The sequence below is a fragment of the Juglans regia genome, chromosome 13, assembly GCF_001411555.2.
Source record: "Juglans regia cultivar Chandler chromosome 13, Walnut 2.0, whole genome shotgun sequence".
In the NCBI taxonomy this organism is placed as follows: Eukaryota; Viridiplantae; Streptophyta; class Magnoliopsida; order Fagales; family Juglandaceae; genus Juglans; species Juglans regia.
In genome coordinates, this window is record NC_049913.1 from 15,180,081 (window position 1) to 15,205,556 (window position 25,476).

Below are 25,476 nucleotides of genomic sequence, written 5' to 3' on the forward strand. Positions count from 1 at the left end.
ATGTATAATAACTATAATCAGTTCAACGAATATACATAATGAAACGTACGAACCTCCATCACAGGTCTTGATTAATAATAGCAAACTCAAATATCCAGACGCAATAAAGATTGTATTTGATTGCAAAACTTAGCAAAAATGAAAAGGAGGAGCATTATTCTGATGTTTGGATGAAAGGGGCCTCATTAAAATAGACAAAGACAAGTATAACATAATATAAGGAACTAAGCTAGTACCAGCGATTTTGCCGCTAAAATTCTACACTTGAATATAGCAGAAATTGCAAAATGTTATGGATCCTACTCAGACTCAATTAAGAAAAACAATAACTTAACTTTTACGTGTAGATGATGGCCAGAACAAACAGATCACATAAAGGGAGACGTGGCTGATTTTTTTTAAAAGTTTTGTGCATGCATCTATTAGTTTAATAATGCCAAAATTGGGAAGAACATTCTATAGTATAAGCATGACCCTAATGTATTTTGCGGATGGCAAAGAGGCAGAAAGGTCAAAAGGCTTAGAGAAGAAATAAAAGGAACAATCGTGGCGCTTGACATGCAAAATGGGCACATGATAAGTACCCTTCTACAACTAGCTAGATCAGCTAATGCATGAAACTAAGATATGCATGAAGCCCCATGTCACCAACAGTAGGAAAAAAAAGAAAATCACAATATCAGTTAATGCCTTTTTTTATTATTATTATTATTTTTTTTTTGGTTTATCAGGTTTCGTAATGATGAAAATCAAAACCTCAATCTTCAGCAAGTAATTAATTGCATGCTTCAGGAAAAAATCCTTTATGTTTTCTCAACCATGAAAGTTAGTGAAGTATTTAGCTTTATTTTTAACTTTTTCCTATTTTTCCTGGATAAAGAGCAGACCATCACTAAGTAAGATCCTGCAGTCACTCCGTTAACAAAGTGCCAATAAAGGCTTGATCTACACAGTAAAAGGAGGGGTTATAGGTGGGTAAAACAATTAAGTTTGGTGTTGTGTCACATTCATTACAGTAAATGAAAGGTTGCATGTATTATTTCTTTTGGTTCTCTGATCTGGCTTGCTTCTTGTCATACATCAACTTAAAATGGTTTTCATTTCAGTGATATGCTATCAGTTTTTCTTGTGATGTTACCAATAATCCAAAGTAATGAATGATAGCAAAGATTAGAACATCGTAAAACCAAAAGGCCGAACACATCTTAATATGAAAAAAAAAAAAATACCAAGAAAGTTGTCACGACTCAAGACTTATCAACACAGTTACAAACATAAGATCAGTTCCAACTCCTCTATTCAGAAAATATAGGAACAAAAGATAATTAAGTAAAGTTTGTAACTGGAGCACATATCCGCAGTACATATCCTTTGTTGTACAAATATCATCTTATCATGTAAACTCTTTATATTCTAATCAATGGAAACAGAGAATTTATTCCGCCAAAACAATTGCCTTTTAACTTGGTATTCCAAGCAGGTTCGAGCCAATTTTTTTTTCCCTATCCATGGCATCCTCCAACAACCTAAACTAATAATCTCTCCTGCTAGCCTTTCTCTTCCTAGCATCACACATGCTGCACCTATCAAGCTAACCGACACTCAGACATTTCCTTTCCTTTAACTGCATCACTTTGGAACGGCCATACAGTTTGTAACTTCATTTACCCATCATTTTCACTAATTTTGAAACTGGACAGTTTGGAACTTCAAAGACAGTCCAAGGAGACAAACACAAACAATGCACCAGTGAAAGGGCCATGAATAAACCAAACGAAGCAGAAAAAATCCATAAGCTACAGATCAAGAAAAAAAGGATCACTCAGAAACAAGAATGCTTACATGCCCATTAAGACTGCAGTGACTTTCGACACACAACAAATCAGTACCCACCAAAATGCATAATTTTTGCAATAAAGAACTCATGCGAGGATGAAGGGGGAGAGCTATTTGCAGTAAAGGGAACAACCAAATACCTGCGACGCATGAAAGAGAGTCCCCACCATCTCGATGGACGATAATCGCCGCCGATATTGGGCTTCCCAAAACAATCTCTCCTGTGGTCGACGACGAGGCACTGACTTTGTTTCGAACTCAAAGTCTGGAATGAGGGGCCTGGATTCCGCAAAAGGAGAACCAAGAAATGCACGAAGAATGCAACGGAGAGATATTTATCAGCTCCCAAATCACCGGGTGGAAACAGGGGCGTGTGTCTTACTGGTAGGCAAAAATGGGGACGAAGGTAATCGCGATTTGAGGGGAAATCGGGATTTGGGGGGAAATTTGATTTTATGTGGAGGTATTGGCGCCGTTTACATCAATTAGAGATTTACAGCGAACAACAGCGTCGGCATTAGATTTTGACATTTTACGGCTGTTTATATCGCCGCTATTATCTTTACAATTGCTGCAAAAATAAAAGTAAGATTTATGGAGAAACTTTTTGCCGCAAAATAATTTTAAATCGCCGCAAAAAAATGAAAAAAAAAAAGTCACGGGCTGGAAGCCGCGTCGACCAAGAAGTCGCCGTGACACATGACTTATTGCGGCGATATTAATTCCAGCAGACCAAATATCGCCACAACTGAGCCAATTTCTTGTAGTGATTGTTAGTTGTCTTAGTCCCTCTTTTAATTTTGAATTTTCAGTGTTAGCCTTTTCCTTTTTTTCCTTCCTAAGAAATCATCATTTTCATCTTTGGACCACTGGAAGTGAGAAGTGACATAACTTGCTTTTGTCCTTCTCAGGCGATAACGTTGTTGATGTCGATCACCCAAATTTTAAAGAGACATCATCTGTTGCCCATCAACCACACCAATAATTCTAAATTGTGTTTGATTTGCTAACGTGATTCGGAACCGCGTTCGGAAGACGCAGAATGTGGAGGGAAGGCGTGACTGTAATCATGGTGATAGCGGAGTGCTTGGATGTGGGCTTGAACACTGTTAACAAAGCTGCTATGACGAGAGGGATGAGTGAATTCGTCTTTGTTACGTACTCCAATTCCCTCGCCTTTTTCTTCCTTCTCCCAGCTTCCTTCATATTTTACAGGTTATTCTTCTACTCTACTCCAGCAATTAACCATGCTTGCTTTTGTAACGCCTCTTTGTCTCTTGTATTTAATTCCCAACTACTAAATCTTAATCACTTACAGAAAAAGGCCTCTTCCTCCACTCACATGGCGCATACTCGGTGGAATGTTTGTTGTTTCCATGATTAGGTTGTCAAAGTTTTCCTTTTTTCTATATATTTCATAACAGAGTACAAGAGTATATATATAGATACAGGATGAAGCTATTCTAGGATATACGAAATCAAAGGCTAGACATTATGGTTGACCCTCTAACAGTGGGATTTTACAATGAAAGACTTCCTATAATTAGTCTGATTTGTTCCCTATTTTACAGCTCACTCCAACAGTCCTCCTCAAGTTGGTGCATAGATGTCTCTAATGCCCAACTTGTCAAGTGAGATGTGAAAGTTTCTGCTAGATACTGCTTTCGTGAGTACATCTGCTAACTGGTCCTCAGACTTAACAAATGGGAATCGAATAATTTTCTCTTCAAGATTCTGTTTAATGAAGTGACGATCGACCTCAACATGCTTGGTCCGATCATGTTGGATAGGATTATGAGAGATATCAATGGCTGCTTTATTGTCACAGAACAGATTCATTTCTGAGTTGGGAGCAAAGCCGATCTCGATTAGTAACCTCCTAAGCCAGAGAAGTTCGCATAGGCCAATGGCCATTCCTCGGAATTCTGCTTCAGCACTAGATAATGCGACCACTTTCTGTTTCTTGCTCCTCCATGTAACAAGATTGCCTCCTACGAATGTGAAATAGCCTGAGGTTGATTTCCTGTCTAACATATTTCCTGCCCAGTCAGCGTCGGTGTAGCCATCAACCTTCAAATGACCATTTTTGGAAAACATTAGCCCTTTTCCAGGAGAAGACTTTAGGTACCGCAATATTCTAGTTACTGTATTCATGTGATCTTCACTCGGACAGTGCATGAATTGGCTCACTACACTCACAGCGTAAGCTATATCCGGTCGAGTATGTGAGAAGTAGATGAGCTTGCCAACTATTCGCTGATACCTCTCTTTATCAGTAGGCACTTGATCGATATATTCCCCAAGTTTGTGATTTTGTATAATGGGAGTCTCGGCTGGTTTACAGTCCAGTAACCCAACTTCAGACAGCAAGTCTAATATATATTTTCTCTGAGATAAAAATATGCCTTGGCTTGATGTAGACACTTCGATCCCTAGGAAGTACTTGAGTCCTCCTAGGTTCTTCATTTCGAATTCAGCTGATAGTTGTTCTTGGAGTCTAGAAATTTCTTCTTGGTCATTACCCGTAATGATCATATCGTCTACATAGACAATCAATACTGTCACTTTTCCAGATCGGTGCTTAAGGAAGAGAGTGTGGTCCGAGTTACTTTGTAGAAAACCATATTTTTTCATAGCTGTACTGAATCGTCCAAACCATGCACGAGGTGATTGTTTCAACCCGTACAAGGCTTTTTGTAGCTTACACACAACTTTATTTCCTGCCGAGTACCCTGGTGGAGGGTCCATGAAAACTTCTTCTTCTAGATTGCCATGGAGGAATGCGTTTTTTACATCAAATTGGTGTAATAGCCAATCTAAATTTGCTGCAAGAGATAACAAAACTCTAACAGTGTTTAGCTTTGCCACCGGCGAGAAAGTTTCTTGATAATCAATACCATATGTCTGAGTATATCCCTTTGCCACGAGCCTCGCTTTGTATCGGTCAATTGATCCATTAGCATTGTATTTAATGGAGAAAACCCACTTGCACCCTACTGTCTTCTTTCCTTCCGGCAGTGAAACTAGCCTCCACGTATCATTTTTCTGCAATGCCTCGAATTCCTCCTTTATCGCTTGACCCCATCTTGGATCAGAAAATGCCTCTTCAATATTCTTGGGAATATTGTCTGAGGATAGTTGATGTGCAAAGGTCTTGAGTGGTTCGGATAGCCTGTGAGTAGACACATAGTTGGCAATAGGATATTTGGATCGTCTATCTTCCACTTCTGGAGAGTATCGGCTTGGTGGCTTGCCCCGATTGTGTCTGTCAGGTAATACATATTGCACAGTTGCATTCAAATTATTGGTGGGAGATGAAATGGTAGGGAAACTTACCTCAGTGATATTCTCAGGAGAAGGGCCTTCGGGTACTAAAGAGTGGGGAACTTCAGTCTCAGGACAGGGGCCTTCGGCTTCAACTTCAATCTCAGGAAATGAGAATTCGGCTTCAGTACGTTCCACACTTTCAGACTCAACTGGTATGACTATATCACCTGCAGCTGCAGGAGATTCATGAGATTCCACACCATTCATATCTACCACTGGAGAGCTCTCAACATGCAGCCTTGTCTCGGTGTCTCCATCATTAGGCTCCTCTGAGTTGCATTCAAATTCGGGCCATGCAGTTGCCAACCAACTCAACTCTTCATCTCGAGGCTCCCCCTGAAGAGATGATTTGGTTGTCGGGGATGGGAAGAAGGTTTCCGATTCGAGAAATGTGACATCCATGGTGATGTAAGTACGGTTGGTGAGAGGGTCGTAGCACCGATACCCTTTCTTATGCAGAGCATACCCCAGGAAAAGACATCGGATTGCACAAGGATCCAACTTGGTATGTTGGTTCTTATGGAGATGAACAAACGCAACGCAGCCAAACAACCGTGGGGAAAGCATTAAGACAGTGGGCAAAGAAACATGGCTTGAAAGAATCTGTAAAGGGGTTTGAAAGTTTAAGACTTTAGAAGGCATTTGATTGAGTAGATACACTGCAGTAGCCACAGCATCATCCCAGTGCCGATGAGGTACATGTGCTCCAATTAATAGAGCTCGTGCTGTCTCTAAGATGTGTCGGTTCTTCCTTTCGGCAGTGACGTTTTGTTGCGGGGTCTGGGAGCATGAAGTTTCATGGATGAGGCCATGGTTTTGGAAGTAAGTTTGAAATTTTTTATTGACATATTCCCCTCCATTGTCAGTACGAAGGGTCTTGATCTTGGTTGAAAACTGTGTTTGGACCATAACATGGAATGATTGAAAAATGCCAAAAACTTTTTCTTTTCGTTTAAGCAAATACAACCACGTCATTCTAGTGCAATCATCAACAAAAATTACAAACCACTTAATACCAGATGGAGTAGGTACTGGAGAGGGTCCCCATACATCTGAGTGTACTAGAGAAAAAGGTATATCCCGTTTGGTTTGGCGTACATGATAAGGGACTCTATGACTTTTGGCAACGATGCATGTCTTACACTTAAAATCCAAGGGCTGTAAAGTAGAGAATAAAGCTGGAAATAAATGTTTCAAATATCCAAACGAGGGGTGCCCCAAGCGATTGTGCAGAAGCCAAATTTGCCTTTCTTTGTCACTAGTTGCATGGTATATGTGATTGGCTCTTCCTCAGATGAAGTCATCCATGTAGTATAGTCCCCCCTTTTTAGTACCACGCCCAATGATCTCCTTGGTGAGAATATCCTGAAGAAGACAAAAGGTAGGATACATTAACACCACACAATTGAGGTATGTTGTAAGTTGACTAACAGATAGCAGTTTATTTGACAGAGAAGGAACAAGTAAAGTGTGAGATAATGAAAGGGAGGAGGATAAGGCAACTGTTCCAGCCCCTGTAACCGGATATTGAACTCCATTAGCATTTGCAATGCGAGTTCGTCTGGGCTGAGTGATATGCAAAAAATCATGGGAATCAAACGTCATGTGATCGGTGGCCCCAGAGTCTATAATCCACATACCATCAGCCCGAGAATGAGATGTAACACACACTTGTCCACAGTTACCTTGATCACTGAGTAGTGTGAAATTATTTGTGGATTCGAGTTGTGCAGTAAGGGACAATTGTGGTTCAGCATTGACTATAGCTGCTCTGCCTGTGCCTTCATTAGTGCCAGCTCCCTCACGTTTTTTCTTTGCCTGAAAATCACTCCACCAATCAGGATACCCATGTAATTTGAAACAAGTCTCACGGGTATGTTTCATGTTGCCGCAGTGTGTGCATTTTCCTTCATCAGATTGAGGCTTAGATTTGGATATTGGGTTCGACTTCCTTGGTTTGAAACCTTTAGACACCATAACTGCACCAGAGGCACTGTCTCCACTAGATGTCATAACAATTTGCCGAATATCTTCTCACCGAACATGGGCATAGGCCTGCTCAACTGTAGGAAAAGGTTGTAATTGAAGTACATCACTGCGAATGTTATCCAGCCGGTCATCTAAGCCATCAAGGAAGACATAGACTCTTTCTTCCTGTAAAATGGAGTTATATTTCTAAATATCAATCGCACATTTCATCGGGTTAGGACGACGGAAATCAATTTCACGCCATAGGCCTTGAAGATCAGTGTAATATTTTTCAATGGATACACCAGCTTGTCGCGTACGAGTTACACGATGCCGAAGATCATATACTTGGGATGTATCAGTCCCATCAAAGTAAGTTGTGGCAATAGAATCCCAAACCTGTTTTGCAGTCGGGAATCGAATGAAATTGCCGATCAGGGAGGATTCCATTGAGTTGATCAACCATCCTTTGACAATGGCGTTTTCAGTCCGCCATTTTCAGAAGGATGGATCTGTTTCAAGAGGTTGTGGGGAGTCGCCAGTAATATACCCGAGTTTGTCTTTGCCAGAGATATACATCTCGACAACTTGGGACCATAAGGCATAGTTAGAACCATCCAACTTAATGCCAATGGGAACAGTCGAAGAATCAAATGGGGTGTGAGAGGAGGTCTGGACTCTGGTCAAGGCCTCTGTCATTTTGGTCGTCCAATCATCAAGACTGGACTCTGCCATGGTTGCTGAATATCAGAGCTTCTGGTTAGTGGGTGAATGGAGCAAAGATCCTAGGATCCCGCTCTGATACCATGTCAAAGTTTTCCTTTTTTCTATATATTTCATAACAGAGTACAAGAGTATATATATAGATACAGGATGAAGCTATTCTAGGATATACGAAATCAAAGGCTAGACATTATGGTTGACCCTCTAACAGCGGGATTTTACAATGAAAGACTTCCTATAATTAGTCTGATTTGTTCCCTATTTTACAGCTCACTCCAACATAGGTACCGCTCCAGTTAAATATGTCATGGTATCGGCATAGATATGACTTTGTGAGTCGAATTACCCAGATATTTGCGTATTTGTTTGTCAACTAAATCTTATCTCTTTCCCATATATGCAGTTGTAGTGTACAGATACTTAACGCTTTGGGGATAGGTTACAGCTCTCCTACTATGGCCTCAGTAGCGTCTGATCTAATCCCAGCCTTTACTTTATTTCTGGCCATCATCTCCGGGTGAGCTTCTTAATAAAGTCCCTTGTCTTCAGTGCTTTGCAATTTGTTTTGGTTTTGTTTTGTTTCTATTTCCTTTCATTCTTCTATTTAAAAATGGCTATTGGCCGGTAAGCCGTACTTGAAAAAAAAAATGGGCTTTTTTAGGTTTGAAAAACTGGACTTGAGAGTTAAAAGCAGTCGCGCCAGGTGTATTGGCATCATTGCATCAATCACAGGGCTTTGATTGTCACTCTATACAAAGGCCTACCAATTACGGTTGCCTCATTACCCAAGAGAGTGGAGGTCGGGCAACATTTTTCAACGATGCAATCAAATTGGCTCCATGGGGGCTTTCTTCTGGCGTCTGGAAGCTTTTTACTTGCACTTAAGTTCAATATACAGGTAATAATACATGGGAAATTCTCCATTCCAGCTATTCATTCATTGATATTTTAATAGCATCATCTTATAAGGAATACAAGCATAAAATCAGCAAGGATCAAGTCCAGTACCACGTGATCAAGTCCAGTACCACGTTATATTGCTAAATTACAGTTCATATGTATATAGACAGCTGTTAGTCCTTCATAGGAAAGTCTAGGCTGTTTATTTCTTTACTTGTACAGAGTTTCCTTAGATAACAGATTGTAATACTTATTTCTTTACTTAGTTGCCTTAGATAACAGATTGTAATTTCCTATATATGTGAATAATATACATCCTTTCTATCTCAATGCGTGAGATAGTTTTCATCTCAATATTTTCTTCATGGTATCAAGAGCCACAACGTATTGACAGAGAGTGGTGTTTTTTTTTTTTTTTTGAAACATGCCTTCCTCATCATCTTTTATGTCCTCTGATAATTCAGATCCCTACCCATACCCAGTTTCACAAAATGTTTCCAACTATGTCTCTCTCAAACTTAACTCTAACAATTTTCTGCTATGGAAAACTCAAATGCTGAACATTCTTGAGAGTTATGATCTCCAAGGATTTATCAATGGTGAAATTTAAGCCCCACCACAAATCATCCTTGATGAGTCTTCCATTTCTCACCCACATCCACTCTATCAGAAATGGCGCAGGTCTGATAGGCTGGTCAAAGGTTGGCTCACAGCAACACTTTCTGAAGAGGTCTTAGGCATTGTAGTTGGATTAAACACTGCCTTAGAAGTTTGGAATGCTCTTGTTCATGCTTTTGCAAGAGTATCCTCAGAACGAAGTCTTGCTCTTAAGCAAAGACTCACCTCTATCACCAAAGGATCTGATTCCTTAAGTGATTATCTCAGAAAATTCAAGACTACTTGTGATGAGCTTGCAGCTATTGGCAAGCCAGTTTCTGATCACAAAAAGTCTTGGTGGCTCCTCAATGGTCTTGGCAAGGATTTTGAGGTCTTTACAGCCACAATGATGAGACCTCCTGTCCCTTCATACTCTGAGGTAGTAACTTTGCTAGAAAGTTATGCTGACAGATACAAACTTGATGCTCCTTCTGCATCAATGGTGTTCTATGGACAAAAATCTTACAAAAACAAGAAACAGACTGGTTCCTTCACTTCCAAGGGACGAGGTTTTGCTCAGGGAAACTCACATGGATCCAAAGCATCAAATCAGGGCCAAGCCTCCAACAATATCTCTCGAGGTTTCAATCAGGGCCAAGCTTCCCACAACAACCCTCGAGGATCTAGCAATAACAAACCTGCACCAAGAGAAGACCTTGTTTGTCAAATCTGTCATAAAAGAAACCACACAGCCTTGAAATGTTTTGAAAGATTTAATCATTCTTTTACAAATGATAATCTTCCTCAAAGTTTTGCAGCAATGAAGTTAGAAGAACCAGCAGAAGCCTCTTGGCATCCAGATACTGGAGCTACTGATCACATGACAGCAAATCAAGGTACCCTCCATTCTGTGATTCCCTATACTGGTCATGATGGTATAATGGTTGGCAATGGCAAAATCTTACCTATTACTCATACTGGTCAGGCCATGATTGGTTCTACACCATCTAAAGTTCAATTAAATAATGTTCTTGTTGTACCTGACATCAAGAAAGATTTGCTATCAGTTAGTAGGTTAACATCAGATTATCCATTAAAGTTTGAGTTTGATGGCAATGGTTTTGTGATAAAGGACAGGATGACACAGAGGACAGTGGCAACAGGGAGGAACCAGAAGGGTCTCTATGTTTTTAATGCTGCAGATTCAACTCTTCCAGAAAAACAGACCTACTTCTCCTCTAGATTTCGAACAACAAATAAAGAGAGCTGGCACTTGAGACTGGGACATCCAAATTCTATAGTTATTGATTACCTTTGCAATAATAAGCTTATTTCATTTGACTCTAAACAAAATTCCATAGGAATCTGTACAAGTTGTCAAATGGGGAAAGCATCAAAATTGCCCTTTCTTCCTAGAACTAATAATATCAATGTTCCTTTTTCAAAGATACATTGTGATCTATGGGGACCAGCTCCCACTCCTTCTAGAGAGAAATTCAGATTTTATGCTATTTTCATTGATGAGGCTACCAATTTTTCTTGGTTAATTCCATTAAAGCATAAATCTGAACTATTTCAAGCTTTTATTCAATTTCATAAACTGGTTACTTGTCAGTTTAATGCCAAAATCCAAGTGTTTCAATGTGATGAAGGTGGTGAGTTTAATGACAAAAATCTTATCACTTATCTTCAAAGCCATGGCATCATCCACCAATCTGCCTGCCCTAAAACACCAGAACAAAATGGCAAAGCTGAGAGGAAACATCGAAGCATAACAAATTTAGGCTTAACATTGATGTTTCATGCTAAACTTCCAAACAGATTCTGGTTAGACTGTTTTTCTACTGCTGTTTTTCTTCTAAACAGGCTACCCTCCTCATTGTTAAACATGGACTCTCCTTTTCTTAGACTCTATGACAAGCATCCAGATTATACTGTGCTTAGAATACTTGGTTCTAGATGTTTTCCATATCTTGGAGACTATCGATCCAATAAACTAGAACCAAAGTCCTTGCCTTGTGTTTTCATTGGGTACAGCAGCAAGCATAAAGGCTACAAGTGCCTATCCACCTAATGGTAGGATTTATATTTCAAGGCATGTTGTCTTTGATGAGTCTGTCCTGCCATATTCACAACCTACACAGTTGTATGCCTCTCCTCCTGTTGAAGGAGATTTTTCAAGTTTTGAGGAATGTCACAATGACAATCAGCCTTCTCCTTCTGCCTTTGCACCCCCTAATGCAAATTTCCCTCAAAATGCTGTTGAATCTCCTTCTTCAAATCAGCAAGTATCAAGCAGTTCTCCTTCTCCAATTTCATTTCACCATGTTTCTCCAACAGGTTCCCCATCTCAGTCCATTGCTGAACCAGTGTTGCAAGTTCCATCTCTGCAACATCAGATGCAAACCAGGGCCAGAAGTGGTATTCATAAGCCAAATCCAAGATATGCAAATTTGCATAGTCTGGTGGAAATACCAGCTGAACCAAAAACCATCAAAGCTGCAAGAAATCACTCTGGATGGTCTGCTGCAATGGAAGAAGAATTGAAAGCTCTTGCTGTGAACAACACTTGGGAACTAGTTCCACGAACACCTGAGATGAATGTAATTGGATGCAAGTGGGTGTACAAGGCTAAACTTCGAGCAGATCACACACTAGAAAGGTTGAAAGCTCGACTGGTTGCAAGGGGGTTCAGTCAAATTGATGGTGTGGATTTTTCAGAAACTTTTTCTCCTGTTGTAAGGCCTGCTAGCATTCAAGTTGTTCTTACAATTGCCACTGTTAAAAATTGGCCACTTCACCAATTAGATGTTAAGAATGCCATACAAGCATAAAATCAGCAAGGATCAAGTTCAGTACCACGTGATCAAGTCCAGTACCACGTTATATTGCTAAATTACAAAGAGCTTTGTATGGTCTCAAACAGGCCCCTAGAGCCTGGTTTGATAGGCTCAGTGATTATCTCCTTCAACTTGGTTTCTACTCGAGTGTAGCAGATCCTAGTCTCTTTGTTTCACACTCAGAACATGGGATACTCATTCTACTCCTTTATGTAGATGATATGGTGGTGACAGGTGATAATTCACACAGAATTCAGTGGCTAATCACACAGCTCAGTACTCAGTTCTCAATTAAAGACCTTGGGTTTCTTCATCATTTTCTGGGTATTGAGGTTCACAAATATGGTTCTAATCTCTTTCTCTCACAGCACAGGTATACTGTGGACCTACTCACTCGAGCTAGTATGCATGAGAGCAAGCCATTATCAACTCCAATGCCAACAAAAGCACAACAGAAATCTGGTTCTCAGGAACTATTTACTGATGTCAAAACATATAGAAGTCTCGTGGGAGGTCTACAATATCTCACATTTAGAAGACCAGATATTTCCTACAGTGTGAATTATGTTTGTCAGTTTATGCAAGCTCCAACAACAGCCCATTTTCATATGGTCAAGAGGATCCTAAGATACCTACAAGGCACTGCAACACTTGGTATTCGAATTCTGTCCAATAGTTCACTTGATCTATATGGTTTTTCAGATGCAGATTGGGCTGGCTGCTCAACAACACGAAGGTCTACAATAGGTTTTTGCACTTTTCTTGGAGGTAATTGTATATCTTGGAGTGCAAAGAAACAACCTACAGTGTCAAGATCCAGTGCTGAAGCTGAGTATAGGGCTATGGCCTCTACTGCAGCAGAGCTCACATGGTTGTCCCTACTTCTCAAAGATCTTGGTGTTCCTTTAACAAAGGTTCCATCACTACATTGTGATAATTTGAGTGCATTATATATGACCATTAATCCTGTTCTACATGCTCGAACCAAGCATATAGAGCTTGATTATCATTATGTCAGGGAAAGGGTAGCTCTCGGGTCTTTGGAAACAAAATTTGTTCCCTCACCTAACCAGCTAGCTGACATCTTCACCAAGCCTCTTCTTAAGCCTCAATTTAAGCAGTTGCGAAACAAACTTGGACTATGCTCTCAACCACAGCCAAGTTTGAGGGGGAATATAAGGAATACAAGCATAAAATCAGCAAGGATCAAGTCCAGTACCACGTGATCAAGTCCAGTACCACGTTATATTGCTAAATTACAGTTCATATGTATATAGACAGCTGTTAGTCCTTCATAGGAAAGTCTAGGCTGTTTATTTCTTTACTTGTACAGAGTTTCCTTAGATAACAGATTGTAATACTTATTTCTTTACTTAGTTGCCTTAGATAACAGATTGTAATTTCCTATATATGTGAATAATATACATCCTCTCTATCTCAATGCGTGAGATAGTTTTCATCTCAATATTTTCTTCACATCTATCTCCGAATATGAACCTGTTTGTTGTTTTTGCCTGCAAGACAAGGATTATTAGGGAGTACCCTGCAGAGCTGATTGTGGCACTCATTCGCTGTATCTTTGTGGCCATCGTATCAGCCATCATCTCATTAATTGCAGAGAAGGACCCAAATGCTTGGAAATTGAGCCTCAATATGGAGTTGATCGCTATAGGATACTCGGTATGCAAACCCGTTTAAACGCAAAGATCTCTCTTCGTTCCCTTCTAAGTTAAAAATTATTTAATATGGTAGCTAATTAATTACCACACGACTCAATCTCCAGGCACTGTTTGCAATCACAATCCGAGCAAGTGTTTATCTATGGGCATGTCGTGAGAAAGGGCCTGTGTATGTAGCCATGTTTAAGCCCCTTGATATATTCATTGCGGTTGTCATGGGGGTTACTATTCTTGGGGATACTCTTTATCTTGGAAGGTATATGCTAGCTTCTCCGTATCTCAATGATATGGCCAGATTCTCTCATTTTACTTAATTGTCAGAATATATGAAGTGAAATGCTGTTTTGGTATCTTGCTATTGTGATCACGATGGAGTAGTATTCATGGATTACAGATTTTCTCATTTTCTTTTTTTTTTTCAATAAAAGGAATTAACACTTATGGTGGCCAACTAATTGATTTTTATGTACATGCAGTGTGATTGGAGCGGCAATAATAGTTCCTGGGTTTTATGCTGTGATATGGGGGCAAGCTCATCAAGAGAAAAAACTGGTTGAAGATCCTCCAATTAGTAGCCTTGAGTCATCTTCTCCTAGTGTTCCTCTTTTGCAGAATAAAAGCAATGAAGTATAGATTTCATTCAAAAAGATGATAGAAGCTAGCTCATTTAAAGCCTTCCTCTACGTATTTGTTGCTGAAAATTGTAATTGATTAGCCATAAACATGTGTTAATGTGGAAGAACAACTAAAATTATTATGCAATAAATAAAACCTTCAATTAAAAAGTATAAATATTAGCATTTTGTTTTCCAAATTTTGGTTAATCAACTTGATAATTTATCTACTTAGATTATGTCTTTGTACCTGTGTTAGCAATGAGATCAAACCACTCAAGCTGTCTCGGTTTTTTTTTTCTTTTGTTTTTTTTTTAAATAAAACCTCATCTTTCATTCATATATCATTGTCTACAATACAATTATCTCTATGTAAACAATCCGATATAAAAATTGGTATATCTTCTATCCAAATCTTTTCAATTCCTATGTGTATTGCTTCTTTAGTTAGTTTGTGTGCAATTGTATTTGTGTTTCGATGCATATACTTCACTGTCCAGTTAGGCCACCCCTTTAACAGAAACTTGAAGTCCTCCAATGATGCTGCCAAAATAAGAAAGGTCTTCAATCTGACCATTCACTGCACTAACAACAACCAGAGCATCCCTTTCCAAAATTACTCTGTTAAAACTTAGATCCTTGCATAGTTCCATAGTTTTCCTCAGTGCCCATCCTTCGGCTATAGTAGGTTGTTCCACATAACTCTTCGAATCACAACAAGCTGCCTTCACCTCCCCCTTATCATTCTTGATTATCACCCATAATCCCTCCCTCCTTAACTTTACATCTAAAGCTATATCCCAATTGGCCTTAAGGCAATTCACATTTGGTGGTTTCCATTTCTGATCCAACCCTCCTGCTCTACTTCTGTTTTCCGTCATCTGTACAATAGCTGTCTGATACTCTTCCAAACTATCTCTTGCTACTCTAATAACATTGTTATGGCTTAGTAATTTATTTCCAAACACAAAGGTGTTCCTCCTAAGTCACAACCCTCTCATTATTGCAGTAGTTTCCTCCATCTCAGCCTATGTAAGTTTCTCTGCTAGCTCTTCCAGTAACCCAAGTAGATCCCCTTCTCCTACTCTCATTTCTAAACTGCCTTAACAGCCTCTGACCATACATCATTCGCAACATGGCATTGCCATAGGACATGCATAACTGTTTCTTCCTCTTGTAAACAAATAGGGCACCTAGCATCTTCAACAATCCTCTTGGACATCAAATTTTTCCTGGTAGCTAATAGATTATTCCCTGCCTTCCATAGAAATTTTTTTGTTATACCATGAATTTTCAATTCCCAAATCCTTTTCCAACTCTTTCCCTGTGCATTATGCTCTGAAGATTTCCCCAATAAATCTCTTTTCCTCAATTCCTCCAGATAGTAAGCAATCTTGACACTATAGATGCCTTTCTTTGATGGACCCCAAACTAATCTATCTTCCACAATCCTCTTGCTTAAAGGAATACTACATATCTGCTCAACCTCTTCCTTTTAAAATATTGATTTTATAAGACCCTCATTTCATTCCTTCCTCTCATCATGTATCAGATCTTTAACCTTTGTACAAGAATTCATAGAAGGATTTGGAGTTTGTACACAGAATGAAGATAGTGTTGACAACCACCTTTGACCCCATATATTGATCTTTTGCCCATTTCCCACCCTCCATCTTAGTCTTTCCTTAAGCAGTCCAAGTGAACTCTATATACTTCTCCATATCTGAGATGGGGCTCTACCCAATTTTGCTTCTAGTAGAGATGTGCTTCTAAAATACTTTTTTCTAAAAATAGTACCAGCCATAGAAGAGGGATTTAGAAGGATTCTCCATGCTTGTTTGGCCAGAAGTGTTGTGTTAAAACTGGCTAAATCTCTAAATCCCAATCCTCCATCCCTTTTTGACTGACTCATTCTCTCCCAACTTCTCCACTGGATGCCATTCGAATTCATCTGATTTTTCTACCAAAACTTGGAAAGCATCACATTAATTTCTTTACACTGAGTTTTTGGCATCTTGAAGACACTCATGGTGTAAGAGGGGATTGCATGTAGAACAACTTTCATCATTACTTCCTTCCCAGCCCTCAAAAGGAGAAAGTTCTTCCAATTGTTAATCTTTTGCCAAAACTCTTTCTTTTATACTTCTAAAAGTATTGTACTTTGATTTACCTACCATAGTAGGCAGACCCATGTATCATTCATAGCTATATTGCACAAGAGCACCTCCTTCCAATAGAATCTTTCTTCTGTCTTCCAGAAGTGTATGAGAACTAAAAATCACTACTGTCTTATCCTTATTCTGAATTTGACCCGATGCCTTTTCATAGTTAAGCAATAACCCTTGCATCTTCCTCTATTCTTCCACACAAGCTTTTCCAAACAAGATACAATCATCTGCAAAGAGCAGATAATTTACTCTTAAACCTCTTTTTACTACTGAAATTCCCCTTGTATCCCCTTTAAGATCTAAATTAATGAATAAGGAGCTCAACCCCTTTGCACACAAGATAAATAGATAAGGGGATAGAGGATCTCCTTGTCTAAGTCCCCTTGAAGGATGCACTACAGCTCTTGGTTTGCAGTTGATCAACACTGAGAAAGAAACTAAGCTAATTCACTTCATGACTAAATTTGCCCACTTATCACAAAATCCGAGCCTTTTCATAACAGCATCCACATAAGATCACTCTATCCTATCATATGCCTTGGACATATCTAGCTTGATAGTCATAATGCATTATTTTCCCTTCTTCCCCACCTTCATCGAGTGTAATACCTCATAAGCCACCATTACACTATCAATTATAATCCTACAAAGAATAAAAGCACTTTAGTTGGCTAAAATAGTTACTGACAACACTTCTTTGAGTATGTTAGCTATCACTTTTGACACCATCTTGTAGATGACTTTGCAGAGGCTTATATAGACCTACATTCAATTACCAACTTAGGGTCCTTTGTTTTGGGAATTAAAGCAATAAAAGTATGGTTAACTGAGTTGAAATGGATTTTACAATTCAGCAGGTCTAGTACTATCAAACATACCAACTTAGGGTCCTTTGTTTTGGGAATCAAAGCAATAAAAGTATGGTTAACTGAGTTGAAATGGATTTTACAATTCAGCAGGTCTAATACTATCAAACACACCTTATCACCCACTGTTGCCCAACGATTTTGGTAGAACCAAGCACCAAAACCATCGAGGCTTGGTGACTTTAAAGGGGCCATACTTTTAATAGCATCTTCTATCTCTAATTTGTAAAAGGTTTTTCTCAATTTCTCATTCATCTCACTTGTCACTCAAGGTACAACATCTTGCAAACACTCATCCATAGCAGTTGGACTTGGGCTTGAGGTAGTGAACAACTTTTCAAAATAAGATCTAAAAGCTTCATCAGCTTCTACATTGTTGATATAAAAGTTTGTTGGTTAGGATTAGATGACTTTGATCTATTTGATTTATTGGATGAATGTAATTTACGTTTATCGTTATCTATGAATATTTAAATTCAAAGATAAGTAGATTAATAGATAAAGGTTTGTCTTTATCTTTATTAATGAATAATTGAATTCGAAGAAAAGTGGTTGAATAGATAAAGGTTCAAAAGACCTTTTGATCAAGATTGAAGGTTTGAAAAGATAGGAGATATCAAATGATCTAGATAGAAGACTCAGAAAGAAGATATTGAGCAAGGACAAATTTTGAACTATCTAAAAGTTATCTAAAGCAGTTATCTGATGAAGTTTCAGCGCTGGCTGTTAGCAAACTGTCAACACAATTGTCCCGCCAACAGATTCCTACTGCACATGAAATTCCTAACAAACTCAGCTTATTAGCAGAGTTCTACTACAGATCAAATACTGGGCAGTTTATTTAATTGATCTTCGGTTGAGGATGGAACTGGCTTGTGGAGTGAATGTTGAGTGTGCTTGGTGATCCACACGAGATCCAAGAGTTTTATTGTGAGCAAAATTATCTTGAGAATCTTCTAGTGTTTTTGTCTATTTGAAGTGTGTGCATACTCCGTGTCAGAGTTGAGGTGATCAAATTCAGCCACTGGAGTTCTAGGAGGGAAGTCAATAGTTTGAAGATCACCAAAGATTCTGGCTGCTACTGCAGTAGAAGACAAATGAGTCATTTGTCTGGTCAAGTAAGATAGTCAAGTTACAAAGGTTTTGTAATTGAGAGTTACTTGTAAATGATTTTCTAATAATAAGATTGGCTTTCATGGGTTTGGCTGCCAGGTAGGGTTTTACCTTTGAAGAGTTCTTCAAAGGGTTTCCCTTCGAAACCAAAATTGATCTTAAGCACTTTTATTACTTTATGTATTTAAGTATTTATCAGATTATCATATAACAAAGTGACTAATCAATTTAATTATTTGTGTGGTGAAGCCTGTGATCTATCTAACTACAAGGATACTTGATAATTGCACACATGACTTTTGAAAACTCTTCCTTGTTCATCCCTCACTTGATTAATGTTATTCTTCCTTCTTCGCTGGTTTGCACTACCATGAAAGAACTTGGTGTTTCTATCGCCTGAGACAAAACAATTTCTTTTTGCCTTTTGCTTCCACTTCACATCCTCTTTCTCAAGCATGATCCCAACTTCCCTTTGCACCCTTTTAATCTCCATTGAATTGTGTCTACTCTCCTCATCTTGTAGCTTTTTTAGATAGACAGTCTTCTCTTTAATATCTTTCACCCTATCCACTTTGTTCTGATCATTTCACTTCACAAGTGCATTGCTGCAATTTTCCAACATATTTTTGAAATTCTTTGTATGCTCACCCCTTCCTTCACTTCTATCCCACACCTTTCTAATCAGTTCTTCACAATCCTCCTCCTTAGCCCCACAAGCTTCATATCTAAAAATTTTGTTGCCTCTCCAATTGTTCCTCCTTTCCTTACACAGAGTCAACAACAATGGCCAATGATCTGAACGTCTTCCTGCTAAAACCTCCACCCAGTAATCTCTATACATTTGTGCCTAGCTTGGATTGGCCACTATCCTATCCAAAATTTCTTTGGTAAATGTATCATCCTCATTTTTATTGCTCCATGTGAACTTGTTCCCTCTCCACTCTAAATCAGAAAGATTCCCTTTCTCCAAAGCCATCCTTAACCACTCCATCAATTTTTCCAGTCTAAGATTTCCCCCCACCTTCTCATCATGAGTTGCAATTTCATTAAAATCACCTATTACACACCACCCTTGATTCCCCTTAGGCCTTAAAGACTCAAAGAAATCCCAAGCTTTTGCCCTCTTTACAGTTTCTGGTTGCCCATAATTACCTGTCAGCATCCATCCACCCTTATCTTCCTCCTCTGAAATACACATTTATATGCCTCTATGTATAGTTCATAACTTCAACCTTTACCAAATTTTTCCATTAGAGTGCTAATCCACCCCTCTTCCCTACTGACTCCACTACAAAACATCCTTCACACTTTAGTTTTTTCTTTAACTGATTACACCTTTCTACTCTTAATTTAGTCTCCATCATGAAGACTGTATCGGATCTCTTTTCCTCCACCAAATGATAGAGGTCCTAAACTGCCCGAGGGTTCCCAAACCCTCGGCAGTTCCAACTTAGAATTTTCATTGCGAATGGTAGGGCTGTTGAACATCCTCTGCCAAATCTTGGTAAAATTCCACCATTCTTTTGTCATTGCTCAATCTTCCTTTTTTATGCTTCCCACTCTCGCCCTCTCCTTTCTTCTCCTCATCTTTCAATATTTTTCTAGTTAAGTAGCCTCCCGTTTTAACAACAACTTGCCCCTTCTCTCTAGCTTTCCTCTTTCACCCTCTCCTGGTCATAGGTTTTCCATCTGCAATCAGCTCTGGTCCTCCCCCAGCCAACACAACTTCAATCTCCTACCCCCCTCTACTAACCTCCCTTGATTTTTCCTTCACATACTCCCAGCTCTACTACTTGAGTATCCTTCACAGTCTCCAGCTCTTCCCCTACACCACACTCTCCCCTTACCCCTTCATCATTTTCTCCTCTGACCATATCAAATAACATGCCCCCATTGATTTCCTCCCCCCCATCCTTATTAGTGCCTTCCTCATCTCCCTCTTCTTCCACATTTGTATGAAAGCAGCTAGCTCCCCTCCATGTGTCTTTATAACCCTCTCCTTCCTTCACTTTGCAGCCTGGTTTAGCCTTAGCCCTCAACCATGACCCATTTTGATCCTTCCCTTCTCCTTTCCCCTCACATCCCTTACTTCCATGAAGCAAACAGCCACAAGCAAAATAGATTCTAGGTAACTACTCATACCTTAAAGGAATCCACAGCTTTGCTTGTTTCACAATAATAAATCGACCTCTAGCCAGAGGTTTGTGAAGCTCTAAACTGATTTGAACTCTTAGAAATCTGCCCCATCCATTCCCATCTGTCTTCATGTCAACCTCCTCCACCTTGCCAATAGTCTTCCCTATCTGCTTCCCATGGTCTTCATCCATACAAACCAAAGGCATATCGTGCATTTGGACCAAGAACCTCTCATGTTCAAACTTTAGACTCTGAGGTGGTGTGAATTCCTCAAACAGTTTCAGTGCTAGCAAGTGTGAATCAAACAGCCATGGTCTCCCACTCTATACCTTTTACTTATCTGCATGAATAGCAAAAGTAAGTGTGAACACATCATTCCCTAGCTCAACAAACTTTGTTGGCTTACTGACTCTCCAAACTTTCATCATTGTCGTCTCTAGCACTTCTCTTCTAATACTCCTCTCCATATAGACCCTTCCCACCAAGCTACACTTCCCTTTAAATTGGATTTCTTTTGTAACAGTTTCGTTAATGGCTATTGCTTCCCCTTCCTCCTCCATCAAGCAGAATCTCTCCCATTTTTCTTCTACCTCATTCATTCTCCTTCCGCACTAGATCCTCCTCCTCCTCCTCTGTAACAACCCGCTAGAAATTCATTGGTGTAATTTTTATTGACTTTAGGAATCTCGTGAAAACTCCATAAGTTTTTACGAATCGACCAATCGCATAGGTTTTAGTCTGTCAACATAGTCAGTGTTATCACTCACTATGGTGCTAGTAATATGAGTTTAATTATTTGAGGTAGTTAGAAGTGTCAGAATGCGTTATGGTCTACGCCATTAGACTCAGAGGATTATTTAGGATTTTATGGCGCAATAACTTATTTTCATAATTCCGGACGAAACGTCTGTTGAAAATTGTGAAATTATTTTTAGGGGCACTTCGGGGTTGAATTTCGTTAAACGATTTTCACTATAAGTTAATATGAATATTTAGAATTTTTTAGTACTAAGTTTATTATGTATTTTTTTGGAGTGAATAGTAACCTCGATAAGCGCACCCATTGCAGTGTTTTCAAAATCACAGTGTGGAATGTCCAAATTAGGTTAGAGAAGTTTTATTTGGACACTTGGCAAGATTTTAGCCACACTTAGTGAATGGTATTAGACACTTGACACAAAGAAGAACCATTAGATAGATTTGTGAAGGAATCAAGGTGTGAGATCATGCCACCTAAGCAAAGTTGTGTTTCATCTGTTCAACCAAATTGTGCCAGACCAAAGAGGGTTTCAACCCTAGCAAAACCCTAAATGATTGGAATCCAATTGAAACCCAAAAGCTTGGTTGAAACCAAAACCCTAAATGGTTTTCCCAAACCCTAAAGTTGGCCTCCAAACCCTTTTTAATCCGATTTCTAGCATTGTGTTTAATCACTTGATTAAATCACTTCCACATGCTATTAATTAATCAAATCCTTGTTATGACATCATTATTCAACCTTTTAAACCTTGGGAATTTGATTGGGCCAAGAAAAATTGATTTTGGGCTTGATTGCATCTCAAACCCTAACCAAACCCCCTTTAAACCCCAAATTGAAGCCCACTTGGTGGGGCCCACCAAGGCCCACGAAATTGGCCACCTTGGCAAAGCTTCTTGGAGAAGTTTCCTCCCCCACATGGCAGACCATCCACTGCCATTGGCTGCACCCAATAGTGCCTTGATGTGAAGGAGAAATTCACTCCATCAACCTCCATCTTTCACAGCTGCTGCAAGCAGTCTCTGCCCCTCTCTATTCTCCACTTTATGTCACATATCCACCTCCAATCAAGGGTCATTCAAGCCCATAACTTCTCCCTCCAGAAGTCTAAAGTCGTGCAAGACATACTTCTCTCCATTTTATCACTTCTTTCTCCCGTTCTTAGAGAGAAACCCAAAAGAGCTCTCTCGGGCAGATTTCTGAGACTTTTTGCGTGGCCATTTACGACCCTTTTTAAGTATTTTCGCACGATGATTCCTTCACATAAGTTGTTCGTCTTTGAGTCTAGTTTCCGTGGATATATTATTAGTCTCATTCTATTCTCATTTGGTCGGTCAAAAGTATTTTTAACCATGGAAAGGTCATTCTGGGCGTGAAACTGGAGAGTATGTTATGTTTTGGAAGTTTTGACCAAGCTAATGGACTTATCTTGGTCCGAAAATTTTATGGAGTGTTGTTAACATGTGTTTATGAATATTCATTGAGGTTTTGTTGCATGAATAAAGCTTTTGATGATAGATTTGCTTAGAGTTAGAAACTTGAAAACTGGAAGTGGAAAAACAGTTTCTGTTTGGTGAAAGTTTGAATATTTCGTGGTTTAATCTTATTCCAAAGGCTTTGATATTTTTATATGAGGATCCTAAGCCTCTTATATACATGTTAGGATGTTATTTAGAAGGTATTTAGTATTATTTTTAATGATATGAGTTTCTATGCAAGAGGATTTCGGTTAGGCCTAAACTATGATGTTTTTGAGTTTGATCCATGTTTTATTAAATTTTAGCCATGTGATTTTAAGTTTGATGGTTGGATCTTCTTTAGGACACATTTTTAAACCATGTGATGTGTTAGTTTGAAGATCATATGTCTTTAAGCCATGGATCAAGAGATTGATCATAGTTAGTTGGGAAAATCAGTTTCTGTTTTGGACTAAGTTTAAAACCAAAAACTCCAAGTGTTGTTTTGTGTTTTTTGGTGAGTTTTGTTTGATGTTTTAAAGCATGTTTGATCTTAGGATGATGTTATGAATATGTTAGAAGTAAGATTTGATTTTTTGGAATTCTTGGAGATGTTTTTATTAAGGTCAAAACTTGTGATTTAAGGTTTACTTTTTGTTAAAAAGTTTGGGTCTTTTTACAAAAAGTTTGGTATTGATAATTAGCTTTTTCTTAATGGATAGTTTTAAGGGTGTTTTTAAACTTAGGATAGGAAGATCTTTGTTACAAGATTTTGGTTTATTCATGAGTTTTGGAACTTGAAAGAATTGCAACCAAAATAAGACAAATGGCCTATGTAGGTTTCGGCCATAGTGAGTTTTTCATAGTTGTGATTGGTTTTAAATTTTTATGAGTTGAGATTTGAGTTTGGGACAAAATTTACATGAGGAATGTAAATTTTGGTATTTTTTTTGGAATTAGGATATAAAATCCTTAAGTTAGGGGGTAAAATGGTCATTTGCCCACATGTAGAGGGTAAAATGGTAATTTTACTCTAAGTTGTCTCTTTTCACATTTCTAATTGTTAGTAATTAATTTCTAACTTTCAGAATAACCTTTTACAGTTCCTCGTGTTTCGCGCTTTAATCTAGTAGAACGCGACGATCGAGGTAAGTTAGCTTTTAACTTACTATCAGTTTAATGTGTATGAGTGATAAGTAAGGGAACTAAATTGTATGTATGCATGTTATCATATGTGCCATGCCAAGTCATTACATATTTATCTGTTACACATAATTTATTCTGTCATGAATTATTCATCTGTTACAAAAGATATTCTGTCACGTATTCCTATACATTGCAAGCATGTCATGTTAAGTTAAGTATGCCATCTGTTACATGTATTTCATGTCATGTAAGATTCACTGTCACATGTTACACCATGTTATGAAATGTTGTCTGTTATATGGTATGCCATGTTACGAAATGTTGCATGTTACATGTATGCCATGTTATGAAATGTATTCTGTTACATTTATGTCTTGAAGTATGTCATGTCTGTCATCTTATGTTCATGTCATGTTATGCTACGTCAGGACTTTTGTCTTTTATGTCACGATCATGTTACGTCACGTTACGAAATGTCATGTATGCCAGTTAAGTTATTCATGTCAATCACGACCCTAAGCGCTAGGATGGGGTAATATCCTAGTGGAACTCCTTTGTTCACGCTGGAGTGTCTAAATAGGTGTGAAATTTCCTGGGTTGACAAAGTACAGTCAACAGGTTGCGAATGGGGCCTAATTAGCTGGTCACCGGAGCGCGCCAGGCACTAACGCCGATGGTGCCACACATTACGTTACGTGTGTCCACAGCAAGTGTGGCACAAACAAATAAGTCATGGGGCCACAACAACTGTGGAGCATGAAGTATGGGGCCACAACAACTGTGGAGCATACACTACGTGAGACACAGCAATTGTGACACGTAGAATACGTGGGGCCACAACAACTGTGGAGTACGTATTAACGCACTCACAGCTGGTATAGAAACCTGTGATGTGATGCGGTAATCGGCAGGGACACACGGCTCAAGGGGACCTGTGTAGCACCCATATGGTCACTTTAATGATTAAGTCTATTGAATAAGATTTCAAGTTCATGTATTTCACGTTCAAGTCATATTTCAAGTTCACGTTATGTTACGTTCAAGTTTACGTTCACGCAATCATGGTAATCCCATGAGACAAGAATATGTTTCAAGTTCATGTTATGTTATGTTCACATTTACGTTATGTTCCAAGTTCACATTTATGTTATGTCATGCTCAAGTTCATGTTCAAATTATGCATGTTCACGTTCATGTTATGTTTTAAGTCCATGTTATATTTCAAGTTCACGTTCATGCTATGTTTCAAGTCATGTTCATGCTAAACTTCAGTTTCAGTTTAAGTTATGCCAGTTATGTTATGTTGTATGTCAAGTTATGCTATGATTACTTATGATTTGATTATGCAT

The 25,476-nt window shown here is 38.8% G+C and overlaps 1 pseudogene; it reads left to right on the forward strand.

The window, feature by feature from the left end:
• Positions 1 to 2,763: 2,763 nt before the first annotated feature.
• LOC108994241 lies at positions 2,764 to 14,658 on the forward strand (annotated as a pseudogene).
• Positions 14,659 to 25,476: the final 10,818 nt, after the last annotated feature.